Source organism: Pygocentrus nattereri, chromosome 7 (assembly GCF_015220715.1).
Source record: "Pygocentrus nattereri isolate fPygNat1 chromosome 7, fPygNat1.pri, whole genome shotgun sequence".
NCBI classification, from domain to species: domain Eukaryota; kingdom Metazoa; phylum Chordata; class Actinopteri; order Characiformes; family Serrasalmidae; genus Pygocentrus; species Pygocentrus nattereri.
In genome coordinates this window covers 18,743,680-18,759,118 of record NC_051217.1, presented here as the reverse complement: position 1 = coordinate 18,759,118, position 15,439 = coordinate 18,743,680, and positions in this window count along the sequence as shown.

Below are 15,439 nucleotides of genomic sequence, written 5' to 3'. Positions count from 1 at the left end.
TTTAAGGTGGAACAGGACGCTGGCCAATAGCTGACTTCAGCTTCATATCACCAAAGAATTAGCAGTGGGCGATAAAAAATAATTGTCCTCCCATCTTTAAAGGCATATGAGGGCCTAAATGTAACTAAAGCACAGCAGTGAGGAGTTTAACTTTACCCTCCTCTGCTGTCACTGCAGACTGGCAGGGTCGCCTACAGAACAGCACTAGTGGCTGTTTATTTGAGTGTCCCATTTCAAGATTTCAACCACTATCCCTAGTAATTCAGTTCCAAGGGGCAAAGTGACACTCGAAAACAAGGGGTAGGAGTAAAAGTAAGAAATGGGATTGGGCCCAAGTCTCTAAATGTATCACTAAGGATATGTTAGGTAAGGTAGGACTTTTTGAATTATTATTATTTAGGTTATTTGCTCAAAAATGTTCATTGCGAAGTCTCTGAATGCCGATTACAACCTGCACCTTCCATGTGCGCCAGAACTGTGTAACGTCACTGGCCTGAAACTGACTTCCACTGAACACTTACGCTTATTTATTAAGTGTATCATGTGTGATCAGTCACTGCTGAGATCATTACACGCACAAATGCACCTGCTCTCACGGCAACACATCATACGTTTAATGATGGATTTTGAGTGGAATGCTCTTGTAAAGTGATCTATTTCTGTGCGCTGCTCAGAGAGGATGTTCCATTAAAGTGACAGTTTTCTGACTTAAGCACCCCTCTGAGTGCCATCCCCGCATCTTTCCTCAGCCAGCGTCTAGACACAACAAGACACAGCAAGCGCAAATAAACGTCAGTACATCGACTCCAGAGCACCGCCGGCTCTGTAAAGATGTCCTTTAGCAAGGCCAGGTGTGACAGTCTTTGAACAAAAACGAACTGATTTTCTCTCCAAGTTTGCACATCACCACCGTTTTTCCTACTCATTTGCAGATAAAATCACTACAACCTTCACTACACACTCTAAATCACTACACATAACAGCCTTGCTTCTCACAAAGCATGTCAATACAGTAAAAGGAAGAGTTTCTCATTATCCTTTTTTTTTATTATTCTCACTTGTAGCTCATTGAAACAATATTATTACTCATTATTTTGTGTAGTTGCTCAGAGGAAAGAAAAAATGCCTTTAATGATATTTTGTCACATTTTGTCATTTCTTGACATCACAATAAATGGAAAAAGTTAAAATGTGCAAATAATATCATAATTAAATATGTAATTATGTAATTACATTTTAACAGTAATAACAATGCAAAATGAATGTAATAACATGGTTTGTGGATAGGATGAGGATTTGAATGGAGGAAGGACAAATAATATAATGCATATGTACAAGTGGATTAAGGTTTTCTATTTAATGAGATACAGACTGAAGAACTAGGAAAGTTGTATGACCTTTGACAGCGGACACAGACTTTCCCTAATCATAGCACTGAGAACACCCACGGGTAATACGCAAGACTAGCAGTGCCGATGAAATGGGTCAAGAAAAACATGCATGAAATAAAAAAGGTTGAAATTGGATCTTTTTTCTTAATGTATCTCCAGTATGAGTATTAAACGCATCAGCTGCAATTCAATACACCATTATACGATGAATTTACCCCCCTGCCACCTACTTCAGGATGAAATAATCAACATTAACAACGGCTTAAGGGAGATTCAGAGAAGTTACCGGAGGCCTGGTTGCTGACGCAGGTCTGGACACTGAACACTCCTGTCGTCCTGACCGTTACAGCCGCTTCACACATGCTGAATCATCACACCCACTTCAGGAAACTTTGCTATTAGGTGACAGGGGTTTTCACTCGCAAGCACTTCTATAGCAGTACCTACAGACTATAAGCTGTGCTGCAAATATAACTGGCCTTCTGTGGGCTACATCAATTTTTCAGCAGTTGTTTTGCAACCTGTTCTTATGTAAGATAAAACATCTCAGTAAGAGCCAAGCCATGTTTAAATACACCACATGCACCACTACAGTCTACTGTAGTGTAACTGTATTTGTAGGTTTATGCTAAAACGTATTGATTTCCATTAATCCATAAAGTTTATCTATTTAATGATTATACATTTGCAGCAAATACTACTTGCGTTAATTTAGGCATATGTAGAATGTACTGGCATAGTTTCCACCGGGGACAAGGGGAGGGCATGGGACATATCCCACCCTTTTTTTTTTTTTCAAAATTAAGTTTTTGTCATACCTATTTTAAAATTTAGCTAGAAGCAAATAGAGGGACATTCTGAAATATGTCTACTTTTTCTCTCCATAGACATATAATAGAAAAGAGTGAAATTAGTACATGAGCTGACGGATAAAACCCACACCCTTGATAAATTAACCATCTCCATATTTACATAACACCCATTTCCATTGATAAACCACCCATTTTAGCTGTTACACTACACCCATGTTCATGGCTATTTTACACCTATTTCTATCATTACACTACACTCATTTCCATTGTAATGCTACAGCTACATCAGTTTCTATGGTTACACTACACCTGTTTCCATTGTTATGCCACACCCATTTCTGTTGTTAAATGGCATCCATTTCAATGTTTTTGCTCCACCTATTTTCATAGTTACACTACATTGATTTCCAAAAATGATCATTGTTACACTACACCGATCTCTATAGTTACATTACACTCAATCGGCTACACCCATTTACAAGGTTATGCTACATTCATGTTCATTGATACACTCTCATTTCCATAGTTACACTATATCAGAGGTTGCCAACACAAATGTTAAGAAGAGCCATTTTGACATTTTAACAAAAATCAAACCACCTTGGGAGCCACAACATTTCATGTCCATTTTATCATCTTGGCTGTAATATATTCAAGATGTGATAATGTACTAGTATATGCTAAAAATATGAACTCAAATGCAGACTTACTTTGCTCTGCTTTAAGCCTTAGCTCAGCTATAGCCACTTTTCTCACATCTCCGGCAGGAAACTTTTCCACAAAAGTGAACTAGTTTCTTGTAAAATGTCTCTCAACGTTCAACTTTTTATGAGGCTGAAATTGCTTCTCATTCACCAGATTCTTGTTTGAATTTTCCTGTTTCACCTTAAATTGATGCACCAGAACTGCTGCACTACTTAAGGTGGAATGGGAAAATTCAAACAAGAAGCTGGCAAACGAGAAAGTGACTTCATCTTTGTGACTTTTTAGTGTTTGTCAGTTTCTTGTTGCAGATTAAACATATCAGGAAAACTGCTGGAGTGACTATAAATGTAAATTTATTTATTTTAAAGTCCATTCGTCTTGAAATTATCAATGTTCATCTTAAATCTTTCTCTTTACCTTTTTATTACCTACTAGCCACGCAAGATTGTTGTTTGCATTGCTGTGTGACCAGCAGCCTATGCAGCAATTTTCAGGGTAAAAAATTCAATTAGCAGTTATACATTAACTCCAGACCATTTATTGTTAAAACTGTGTTAGAATGATCAGCAGAGCTTTATTTTACTGCAAAGGAGGATTATTTTATTTTTACTTAAAAATCGAGTTCTCCTTTACGCATTGCTACACTCAGTTCTTTGGTTGCACCACATCCAGGTTCACAGATACACTGCATCCATTTGCACGGTTAAATTTTGCTCATGTTCATTGAAAAAAAAAGAGAAAAACATGTTTAGTTTGTTCTTGTATTTTGACTAGATCACAGAGATAGAGACAAATACAGGGAGTTGACAACATGGCAACCCTCTTTGCTGAACACTTTCCCCAGATGTTCAGCCATATGTGCAGCATCACTTAAGCATGGCTAAAACCTTTGGATTGTACAGTATTAAACCTGTTTCATCTCCAGTATACAGCTCGTCTTCTCTCTGCAGCGGGAGATTACTGCCGCAAGACAAACCTCACCATCTGCCCACCCAGAGAGAGAAAAAGCGAGAGAGAGAGAGAGAGAGAGAGAGAGAGAGAGAGAGAGAGAGAGACAGATAGAGATCCACACTCTAACTGTACTCTGCATCACACACACACAGATTAAGTCTTTCTCACTGCTCACGTATCTCTGAGAAGACGGCAGATATACAGATTACCCTTTTAAACGTGTGTGTTTCAGGAAATGAGTGTGTTTAGTGTGAAATATTTATACTGACCATTTATCCCAGGATTTCAGGCTGGGCTACTGGTGACATTTGGTGTTGTGATGGTCTCTGCTAGTGGTAAAAGACAAATGCAGTAATTGCTTCTTTATTCTTCACCACAACACTAATGTTGGGCTTCCACTATTGATATATTAGTAATAAAGTAAGCTACAGATTATTTTGGATAACCATAGTTTTTTACAATAGATCACACAAAAGAAATAGACTTCAACAGAAAATAACAAATCAACAAATCAGATTCCAAAATACTTTACTGGAAAAAGAAAAAACAGAAAGTCTTAAAAAGACTTCATTATATACAATATTTCACAATAAATGCGTATAAATAAGTATGTCTATTACTCTAAAAGGTAGCAGGGGAACTTAAAATATGTATCATCATCATGCAAATTGGCAACTAATTACTACTGATTTACCTATCAGTTATTAATTTTAATAAAATGAGTCATTGAAAAATTGAGTTCAGTTGACATAAATGCAAACGTCTGATTTGGACTAAAGCAAAGGGGAGGGGGCAGTCAAAGTATAAAATTTGTAGTTGGCTGAGGGCCAAAATAGGTGAAACTGCTAGCTAGCAACCTGATAGCTTTATGTTTTTGCACATTCCCAGTACACATGATGAAAATATACTATATTAAATATTCATTAATATACAAAAATTGTGCTCACCTGGTCAAATGATACATTTTTGAGAAAGTAAGTTAAAACACCCTCTACAAAGAACAAACTTCGGCACAGTTTAATGCACAATTGCTGTTTATTTGCTGAATTTGATAGATCTGAATTTGAAGAAAAAAGCCAAAAAAACAAAACATATGGCCTGTGCAAAAGCCAGGGCACATTTAATATTTTATGTTGTATTTGTTCCTAACATATTAATTCTGCAAATGAACAGAAAAAAATGCACTAAAATTTTCTGAAAAAATGTTTGTGTGTTCTCTGTGGAGAACTTAGAAACTCAATAAAACATCATTTGTCCAGGGGAGGTCAAACCGTTGTATTGCAGCTGTACAAGACTCTTTAATTTAGTGATAAGAAAAACTTCTCATTAATAGTTTCTAATTCTTGTCTTATAGATTCGCTGCCACCTGTTATGCTGTATTAGCTCATAACTGCAAGATACATTCAATATTACAACTGTGTTGCATCATATAGTGTCAGAATGTCAAACGTTTTAAAGAAAAATAAGAAGCAAAAAATTAAATAAAACCTGTTCTCTTCACTGAGAAAGGGGGGTCAGGCAGCTTTCTAGTGGACCAAATCAAAAGTCCTTACAGGTTAGCTTTAGCCCACATTTTAGCAAGTTACAGATTCAGTGATCAATACAACACCTAGTCTTGCAGGGCCCACATAATCTTGTAACATGGATGGTGTTGAAATCCACTGCAAACGTAGGTCTGCCCCCTAAAACCCACTCCATATTTCTCTAGTCTAAGCTCTTTTAATGTTTGATATACAATTGATTGTTTGCAAAATGACTTTGTTAGTGTCCACTCTTGAAAATGAACATTTCAGAAAACTATTGTCAGGTGTGCAGGTTTAGTTTTGTCAAGTGTGCTCAATGCGCTAAACTGATTCCATGAAGCCTCGTCACGCACTTTGTTTAAAGACAGCAACTTTGAAATCCTCTAAAGCTAAAGAATAATAAAGAAAGCTTGGTTTGATGGATACCTCTCACAAGAAGTATTGCCTGTTTTTACGGCATGGAATGGCATCTGTTTATATGTATATGTATGTATATATATATATATACATATATATATATATATATATATATATATATACATACTGAAACACACACACACACACATATGAATGTACTTAATAAAAGCAGAAAAAAGCTTAAAATGAAAAACTTGGTAACCTAAACTGTCCAGCATCCTAGATAAAGTCTACTACCACAGCATCCATGGAATATTTTTCATTTACATATAATCTCTGATACAGTTTTCAGGTCACTTCCAACAAGCACAATGCAACTTGGGTGGCTGACATTTCATATTTGGCCCTAGAAATGGGCATCCTCATTTTTACAGATACATCTTTTGTTTTTCTGGAGCTTCAAATTGAAACACTGGCTCAATGCTAAAAACCTAAAAGCTTGATTGAGGTAATGGCAGATAGTGCTGCAGTTGCAACTAAGCAACTAAGAAAATAAAGTGTATGTTTATAATTTCATCATAGCTGCCTGTGGGGGCCACTGGTGGCCCAAGTACTCAGGAACCTGCCCATAAAACAGATTGGAAGATCCAGACCAGGTTGCCACCTCATAAGTAGATAATACATTTAGCTCAAATTTCCCACGATTTCCTCCAGACATTCTTGGTACAAGAACGAATCTGGCCCTGCAAGACTATACAACCTCTGCAATGCTGCAGTGCTTATGGTTCCACACAAAGCACTAAATAATAGCACACTTTAAGAGGAATTTGGTTTGGTGCAGAGGTAAGTTATAATTCAGCACAACATCGGCATTTGGCAGCTGTTCATTGTTTTCATAATATTGTCTGCTCTTTTCGATCACTACCTTTGTGCTTTTAAAACCCTACAGCATTCATGTTTACTCACCAAGGACAAAAGCCACTGTTGCCTTTGGAATTACAACAAACTGAATGTTCAGAGTTCACGCTTTCCTCATCAAGAAGTTTTCGTTTCTGCTGTGCTCACACGAGGACACAGCGGCAATCTGCATTTCCCCTGCTCAAGCGTGTGAGAGGATGCCAGCGATGGTAATGTTGATTAAATATTCATTGAGAACCACCAGCTGGCTTTCCTCCAGAAGAAACAATGCCTGTTAATATGAAGGGGCCCTTGAAAAGTTCTCGGATGCGTTACATGAAAGGGCACGGCACTGCCCTTGGGTAGCCTCTGTTAGCTGGCATGCCTTTTCCTTCTCATTAAAAGTTAGTTTTTTGTCCACCATCCGAGGCCACCATCTGTGTGAGAAAACTATTTGGCTTAAACACAGCGTACAAATTAAGATACTTTAGAGAAATTTATCCCTGATTTGCTACCCATAAGAACAAAACTAATACCAACCATTTTCCTTTATGTTTATGTCAAATATTAGTTACAGATTCAGTGATCAAAACTACATTGAATATGAATGGGGATGCAAATATGAATGGCTTTATTGTTATTGTGCAAATACAGTGTGCTTCTCCACTAAGCCACATGAGTCATAATGAAATCAAAACAGAATAAGATAAAAAAGTAGAAATATAAAGAGTAGTTACAGAAGATGAAATGTGCAATGGGCAATACAGTCTTCTGTTCATGTGGACATACCTGTGGCATGAGCACATGCAGGTTCTGTAGTAGGGGGATAATAGTTGAAGGACCATGGCTGGAACACTAGTATAAAGTGGCATGTATGGTCAGTAAACAATGACAATATAGCAGTAGGCAGTAGCAGATGGAGACAGTCAGGTGGAGTAGCAGCTTCATGTTCTATTTAAAGTGAACAATGTGCAAAAGTATACTGTATCATACCCTAGTGAACAACAGGGGTTCTCAACCTTTTCCACCCCAAGGCCTACCTGTTTATAACTATAAAGCACTTCAACTAAAATAAACTTTTTAAAAATTATTTTCTTAATGGCTCACACTGAAAACCTGTGAATTAGGGGCTGAAAAGAACACATCGTCTGTTTCAGTTCAATCACAGAAACCAGAATTTACAGTTATGTTATGGCACACATCTCTTTGAAAAGCCCAGGTCACTACTCTTATTGAAGAGAACTTAATTAGAAATAATTATACACTCCTCCACACAGAATTCTTTCAACTGTGTAATATTTGAGAGGTTTCTTGCATATAAACATTAAACATTAAAAAAACATATGTATACAGAGATGTTGTCAAAAAAAGAGGGGGGTTTGATGTCGATATGCACTGTGATTTAGAGCTGCAGTCCGTTGCATTTTCACTGAAAATTCACTGTTTGGTCTTGAGATGTCTCTTTACTTTTGAGGGCTGTAGCGTCACATTTGAAATACACCTCACCCCACTCAGTGGGCGTTTGGATCAGCGTCTTTACAATCAACAACAACAATAATAAACCTTACTTGAGTTTATTAGTTTATTTTTTATCCATTAGTTTATTATTTGAGTGCACTACTCAGGTCACTGATGCTCGGACTGAAATTAAACACATAACTTCTGCTATCATTTTATGGCTCGTCTGTCGTTTTTATCAGCTACAGCTCAAGCCGCAGGAACGATATAGCAATGAGAGACTGTCCAGACTCAGACATTGAAACAGACCCACAAGTTGAGAAATCCTGGTATACAATATCATACTATACTATGCTATACTATACTATACTATACTATACTATACTATACTATACTATAATACACTCACCGGCCAATTATTAGGTACACCTTGCTAGTAAAAAGTTGGACCCACTTTTTCCTTCAGAACTGCCTTAATTCTTCATGGCATACTTTCAACAAGGTGTTGGAAACATTCCTCAGAGATTTTGGTTGGTTATTTGAGTTCCTGTTGCCTTTCTATCATCTCAAACCAGTCTGCCCATTCTCCTCTGACCTCTCACATCAACAAGGCATTTTCATCCACACAACTGCCGCTCACTGGGTATTTTCTCTTTTTCATTCTCTGTAAACCCTAGAGATGTGTGTGTGTGAAAATCCCAGTAGATCAGCAGTTTCTGAAATACTCAGACGAGCCCGTCTGGCACCAACAACCACGCCACATTCAAAGTCTCTTAAATCCCCTTTCTTCCCCATTCTAATGCTCCGTTTGCACTTCAGCAAGTTGTATTGACCACCTCTACATGCCTAAATGCATTGAGTTGTGGCCATGTGATTGGCTGATTAGCTATTTGTGTTTACAAGTAATTGAACAATTGAAGTGGCCGGTGAGTGTATATACTATACTATATTACGCTATGCATACTATATATACTATACTATACATAATATATAAAGTGAACAATACGCAATTATAAAACAGTTACGTATTGTGTGGTTGAAATGCAGTTAGTGAGAAAGTGCCTTGAGTCTTCAGAGCTGTGGGGTTCCTGAAGTTTGATTAAGCTGGGTTATTGCTCTGGGGAAGAAAATGTTCCTCAGTCTGACACTACAGCACTGATACACCTGGAACGATGTCTAGAGGGCAGTAAAGGAAAGATCTGGTTGTCGGGGTGCATTGGGTCACTGCAGATAGTGGTGGCTCTGCAGAATCAGTGAGAATTGTAGCTCTACTGAAGAGATGGTAGCTGAGCTCCGCTGTCTCTCTGGGCACTGGAGTACTTTGCTCAAAGTTCACTCATGTCTACACTAATAAAATACAGTGGGGAACTCTCAGGGCCTCCTAGAGGCCTTATTATTTCTGTGAAAAAAATATATATATCTCCATGATGTTTGATGTTATAGAATCATCATGCTATGCAAATTTCTGTTAGGAGGGAAAAACACCCAATGGAAAATATTCATGTTATCTAGGAAGATAAAGCCAAGTGAGCTCTCTCATTGCTCAAGACTTCAGTAGCTGGACAGAAGGTCTAGAAGGCTAGTAGAAGACAGATGGACTCCCTATCAGCCATTCATGCTTTGATTTCCAATGGGTGGGTTCAATTTCATAGGGAAAAAAATGCCCCTAGCCATAGTCTAAGCACGTATCAGTCAGTTATTAGAAATGGAAACAGCAACAGAATGCCAGGACCTTTTACAGACCTTTTGCTACTTGGTAAAATATGTTAATGTCTGTTACAAGCTTCATTTACACATGAAATGTCTTTTTCAAGCTTAAAATGTCATTGTTTTATCTAGAATGACAAACAATTAGCTTAGCGCACAACTAGAATTTTCAAGTTTTGTCAAGTCCAAACTAAGGGCCTAATTCTAATGAAAAATACATTTTACACCAATATAAGTATTGCAAAAAGTGAACAAACCAAAAGGCATCATTATTTTTACATAATTAGCTACTTCTGTATCTATCCAAGAATGGTCCTGTGAATTTTGTGAAACTATTTGTCTTAAATATAACTACTTTATTTTTAGACCACTTGTATGGTTTGCAGACTGTGGCTCTGTCTAAAAGACAGGAGGCTGAGCTGGAGGTGGCGGAGATGAAGATGCTGAGATTTTCGTTGGGAGTGACAAGGATGGACAAGATTAGAAATGAGCAGATCAGAGGGACAGTGAAGGTGGAGCAGTTTGGAGATAAAGCCAGAGAGGCCAGGTTGAGATGGTTTGGACATGTGTTGAGGAGGAATAGTGGATATATTGGTCAAAGAATGTTGGACATGGAGCTGCCGAGTAGAAGGAGAAGAGGTAGACCTCAGAGAAGGTAAATGTATGTAGTGAAGGTGGACATGGAGATGGTTGGTGTGAAAGTAGATGAGGCAATGGATAGGGCAAGATGGAGGCAGATGATCCGCTGTGGCGACCCCTAAAGGGAGCAGCCGAAAGAAGAAGAAGAATTTTAGACCACTTGTGCCGCTTTGCCAAGTTACAGAAACCGTCATGTGTCACTTTTGACAAGCGATGAGTGCAACCACACGTGCTAACACTTTCAGATTCTTACAGCTTTCTCACTCTGACAGAGCACTAACAAAGAACACATCGATTTCGGTGAATGTTCAGGCTGCCAACTTGTTTCTTTTATCAGTAGACAGCTGAGTGCATCCACTGGACATTGTTTTATCTCTCTCTCTTTAAGTCCCTGCATCATTTATAAACACCATCTGATGCGGGAAAAAAAAGATATATTGCCACTTCTGAGCTGCCATTTGTCAAATGATTAGATGGTATGAAAGGCTACAGTTTTGCTTCATCACAAGATGATTGTCTTGGTGATTTGAAGGCACCTTGTAGCTCAGCAAATAGGGACTACATTGATTGTGTAGGCAGCACTCTTTTCATAAGAGAGATTGGTTTAGAAATATCCTTCAGCTGCCGTGAGGGGCAAGAAGAGAAAATACAGGGTACACATCTCTTTGAAAAGCCCAGTTCGCTACTCTTATTGAAGAGAATTTAATTAGAAATAATTGGCCATGAATACGTGTCCATTGCAGATTGTTTGGTAAGATATTATAGTTTTAGTCCCAGAACATACAACAAAACCAGATATATGTAGTACATACTGAAGAGGTTACTTTAAGTCACCTGAAGAAGTGAGTACATCTCATGAAACAGTTTTTTTGACATATGGGGACAATCTTTAGTTAAATAATTAACATTAGTTAACATTGTGTAACAGAGCAAAAAGTAAAGGAAATGTGTTACTTTGCAATCAGTCATAAAAAAAAAAGAAAAAGGAAATGTTTTTTTTTTTTTTGTAAAAAGTAAGTACGCCCCAGGCTTCAGTAACTGGCATAAATAACCTTATAGCAACATTTTAAACAACTGTCTACCAGTTTCTGACATTTACTGGGAGAAATAATTATCCACTCCTCCACATAGAGTTCTTTCAACTGTGTAATGTTTGAGAGGTTTCTTGCATATATAGCCCATTTCAAACACCCCACATCATTACAATGGGATACAGATTTGAGCTTTGACTAGGCCAGGGGTCTTGAACAGTTTGATGGTTTTCCTGATATAACTTAGCAGCAAATTTCCAAGTTATGGCGTATTAACAGCAGGAAAATCACCAAACAGCCCCTTAGGACCAGTTTGCCAACTCTGGACTACGCCAATCCACAACCCTCCATTTCTTCCTTTAGAGGCATTCCTTGGTGGATTTACTTGTATGTGTGGGATCATTATCATGTTAGTCCGGTTTCAATTTTTGACAGATGGCCTTACATTCTTCTCAAAACTCTCTGGTATGAACGAGAATACATGGTCAAATTCATAAATTGAAATTCACCAAACCTTTAACATAACATAACACCAAAACATTTCCACCACCATGCTTTATCGTTATTATGAAGTTCTTCTGATGAAATGCAGTCTTTGTTTTCTGGTACTGTAGCCAGACAACTTTGTCTTGGACTTGTCTGTCCATAGCACATTGTTCTTAAAGTCCTTGTTCTTGCCAAAATATTAGCACTTGATTGAGTGCACTTGATTTCAATTGGACAAATTTGAAGTAGTGGTATGTACCTTTTTTCACATGGATAAACTGCATTTCTGTTTATTTCAGTTGTATAACAAACAATATGACAAAAATGTTGATTTTTAAATGTCACTTATTAAATCATAGTACTTTTATCTATCAATATATTATGTGTAGTGAAGTACAGATGTGATTTTAGATGCAGCCTTTGTCATTTTGTTTTCTTCCAAGATGTTTTAAATCCAACCCTTTTCATTTATTCTCAGTCAACATTCATGATTGTTGGTGAATGGAAACTTTGGCTTTGCCATTGGCTTTACAGCCTTGTCATTGATGAAGTTTTCAGATTACAATAAAATTCACTTTGTGATGATACTGATAAGTTGATGAAAAACTTAACCGATGTTTATCTTTTCTATGGTTAGAATAAGCACAAACGTACAGTGACTATTAAAATATGGAAAAGTGTACAGTAATTAACTTCAGTTCATTCTAATTCAAGTTCCATAGAAAACTGTATTTAGCTGTTGACACAGTAAAAATGCCACAGTAAAAGAAACATATGGAACATATGAACATATAAGGACTCAGCAGTGGCATTGACATTGACTAATAATAATTCACAAAAGCATGAAACATTTGGATTTGGTTTTAAATGCCATCATTATGAATGCAATTTGTCTTCAGTATTAAACAGCAAGACAGACGTACAGAATATTAATAATATAAATGTGAAAGCCTTGCGTCTACACTGCAGAAAAAGCAATGCATTGAAATTGCATGATTAAGAGTGTGCATCATTTCCATATAATGAAAATGTATTACAGCACACAGTTATATGGAAAAAATAAGTAAATTGAAAAAAAATTGAGTTGTAATATTATTTTAGTCGTGTGGGATTTATGTGCACATTCAAATCAAGCAAATTTAGTGATTGACATTTTCAGTATATGGTGCTGTTTGCAATAGTAAATACCCTTAACCAGCATTTCTTTTGAGATCAAAGTTATTAATAGGGAGGCAGTCCTCCCTTTGCTGCAGTAACAGCCTCTACCTTTCTGAGAAGGCTTTACACTAAATGTTACAACATTGCTGTTAAGATTTGATTGCATTCATCCACAAGAGCATTAATGAGGCCAGATACTGATGTTGGATGATTACATCACTCCACATCATCCCAAAGGTATTGGATGAAGCTCTGTTACTTCAAAGAAACACAGTTCCACTGCTCCACAGCCCAATGCTGGGGGCGGTTTACACCACTCTAACTGGCACTTGGAATTGGGCATGGTGACCTTAGACTGTTCCAAAGCATCCCATTCTATTGGTCAGAGCTTTTCTATGGCAATTATACAAGTCATATGCACACAAATAAACACCAGCAAAGGGTTCACCTTAAAGTACTGAATTCTGTAAGAAGAAAATGCTGAACATACAGAAGTTGTGGGGCTGATGGCTGAAAAGCTGATGACTGCAGTGAGTCTTCGCAGAAAGTCCTGACTCTGCTGTCACTGACTGCATGTGTACAAATCTGAGTTTATCGCTGATGACAGAGTGCAGTTGCTTGTGCTGCTGTATAACCTCTGGTTCTCTGAGGAAGAACGTTGCTGTGCTGTCCTGCTACCTGGAGAAATCTGTGACTGTCTCCTTCACTTTAGAGTTTTTCAGCTCCAAGTAAGAACTGTCACACCATTCAGAGACACTGCTGGGGCGGCTTTTGGTTTAAGTCAGCACTGAGAGCATAGTGTCATCTGCAAACTTAACCAGTCCACTGCTAGGCTATGAACTCCTGCGGTCGTCCGTATTTGTGAAGAAGAGCAGGTGTGAATGGACATTACCTACAGGGGAGTCAGTATATGTGTGTGATCTCATGTGATACAAACCCACGCTGTCTGAATACTGTGTTAGAAGAGGTGATGAAGGTTACAGATGGATACACATGGCCTTGTTGTAGTTTGTGTAAGAATTTTATTCTTTACATTTTTGTCATCGAAAGAAGTGAAAAAATGTAGATGTGAAAAACTGTCAATTAGCAAGGCAAGACCAATTTATTTATATAGCACTTTTCATACCTTGCTGTCATTCAAAGTGCTTTTACAAATGAGAAAATGCAGTCGTTTAAAAAAGTAAAGGAGAATAGGAATAAAAAAAAAACATGATTAAAAAACAAATAAAACAATAGATTTAAAAGAGAAAATCATCAAAGAAAAAATCGAATTATGTATTTATACCTTTTCATAACAGAATGTTTTAAAACAGAACAATAAAATAAAAAGCCTGGAGACAAGACGGGGTGTACATATAATATACACATATAATTTCAGTGGATTATAGTAGTTATGCTCCCAGACTAAAAGGTACTGAAGTCTACCCTTGAGGGTCCTACCCCAGTGACAGTTTAGTACCTTTACTTCAGAGAGTGTAGACTCCTAGGGGCTAATAAGTTGACCATGTCATTGTCAACATGTAAAACTATGTCTCACGTCTTGTTTGATGAATTTAGACCCATTTGATGTAGAGACTGTAATTGAAAAGTACGGAAGGGTCTAATTTGGCAATTTGGCAAGCGCATTTTCTTCACATTTTCAGTTCTTTAGCTTTTTATACAATTACCCGACACTTTTGATTTTACAACATTCACAAAGCCTTTCCTGTGATGAAAAGCATGATATGTAACACTCCATGAAAATTGTACAAAAAATAGGTTTAGACTTCAGAGGTAATCATAGTAATATAGAGAGCTCTTGTTTGTCAAAATGAGCCTGAAATCCTTGACGTCCTGAACATAAAATCCACTCTTTTAAATGAATCTCCACAACTTTCCCCTCATCAGCTTGTCTGCACACAGTTACTCCTCATGTCATGTGAGTTTGAAAGCAGTTTGCTGTCAATTAGACCACCAAGGCCACACATCAAAGCAAGCTACATCAAGGCAAGGACAGCAACTGAGCAGCTATCTGCTACGTTCTTGGTCAAAGCAGGGTGAAATGAAGACTTCACACATTCCATCCTGGTCGCTAAATCACGAGCAGCTGGTGGGGTTTCAGGTGCTGCCACAAAGAAAATGGCAATTCTCCACGCGTGCAGGGTGGGAGAAAACCAACTGAGCATCAAATGAGGTGATGTTTCGAATAAAGATGAAGGGGTCTCCCAGGAATCCAGGAACCTGAATGTGGGGAACAAGAGCATTAAAGGTCAATGGCGACCCTATCTCTGCCCACAATCTGAGTAATAAGCATTTTTATATCTGATGCTGCTTTAATGCTACAG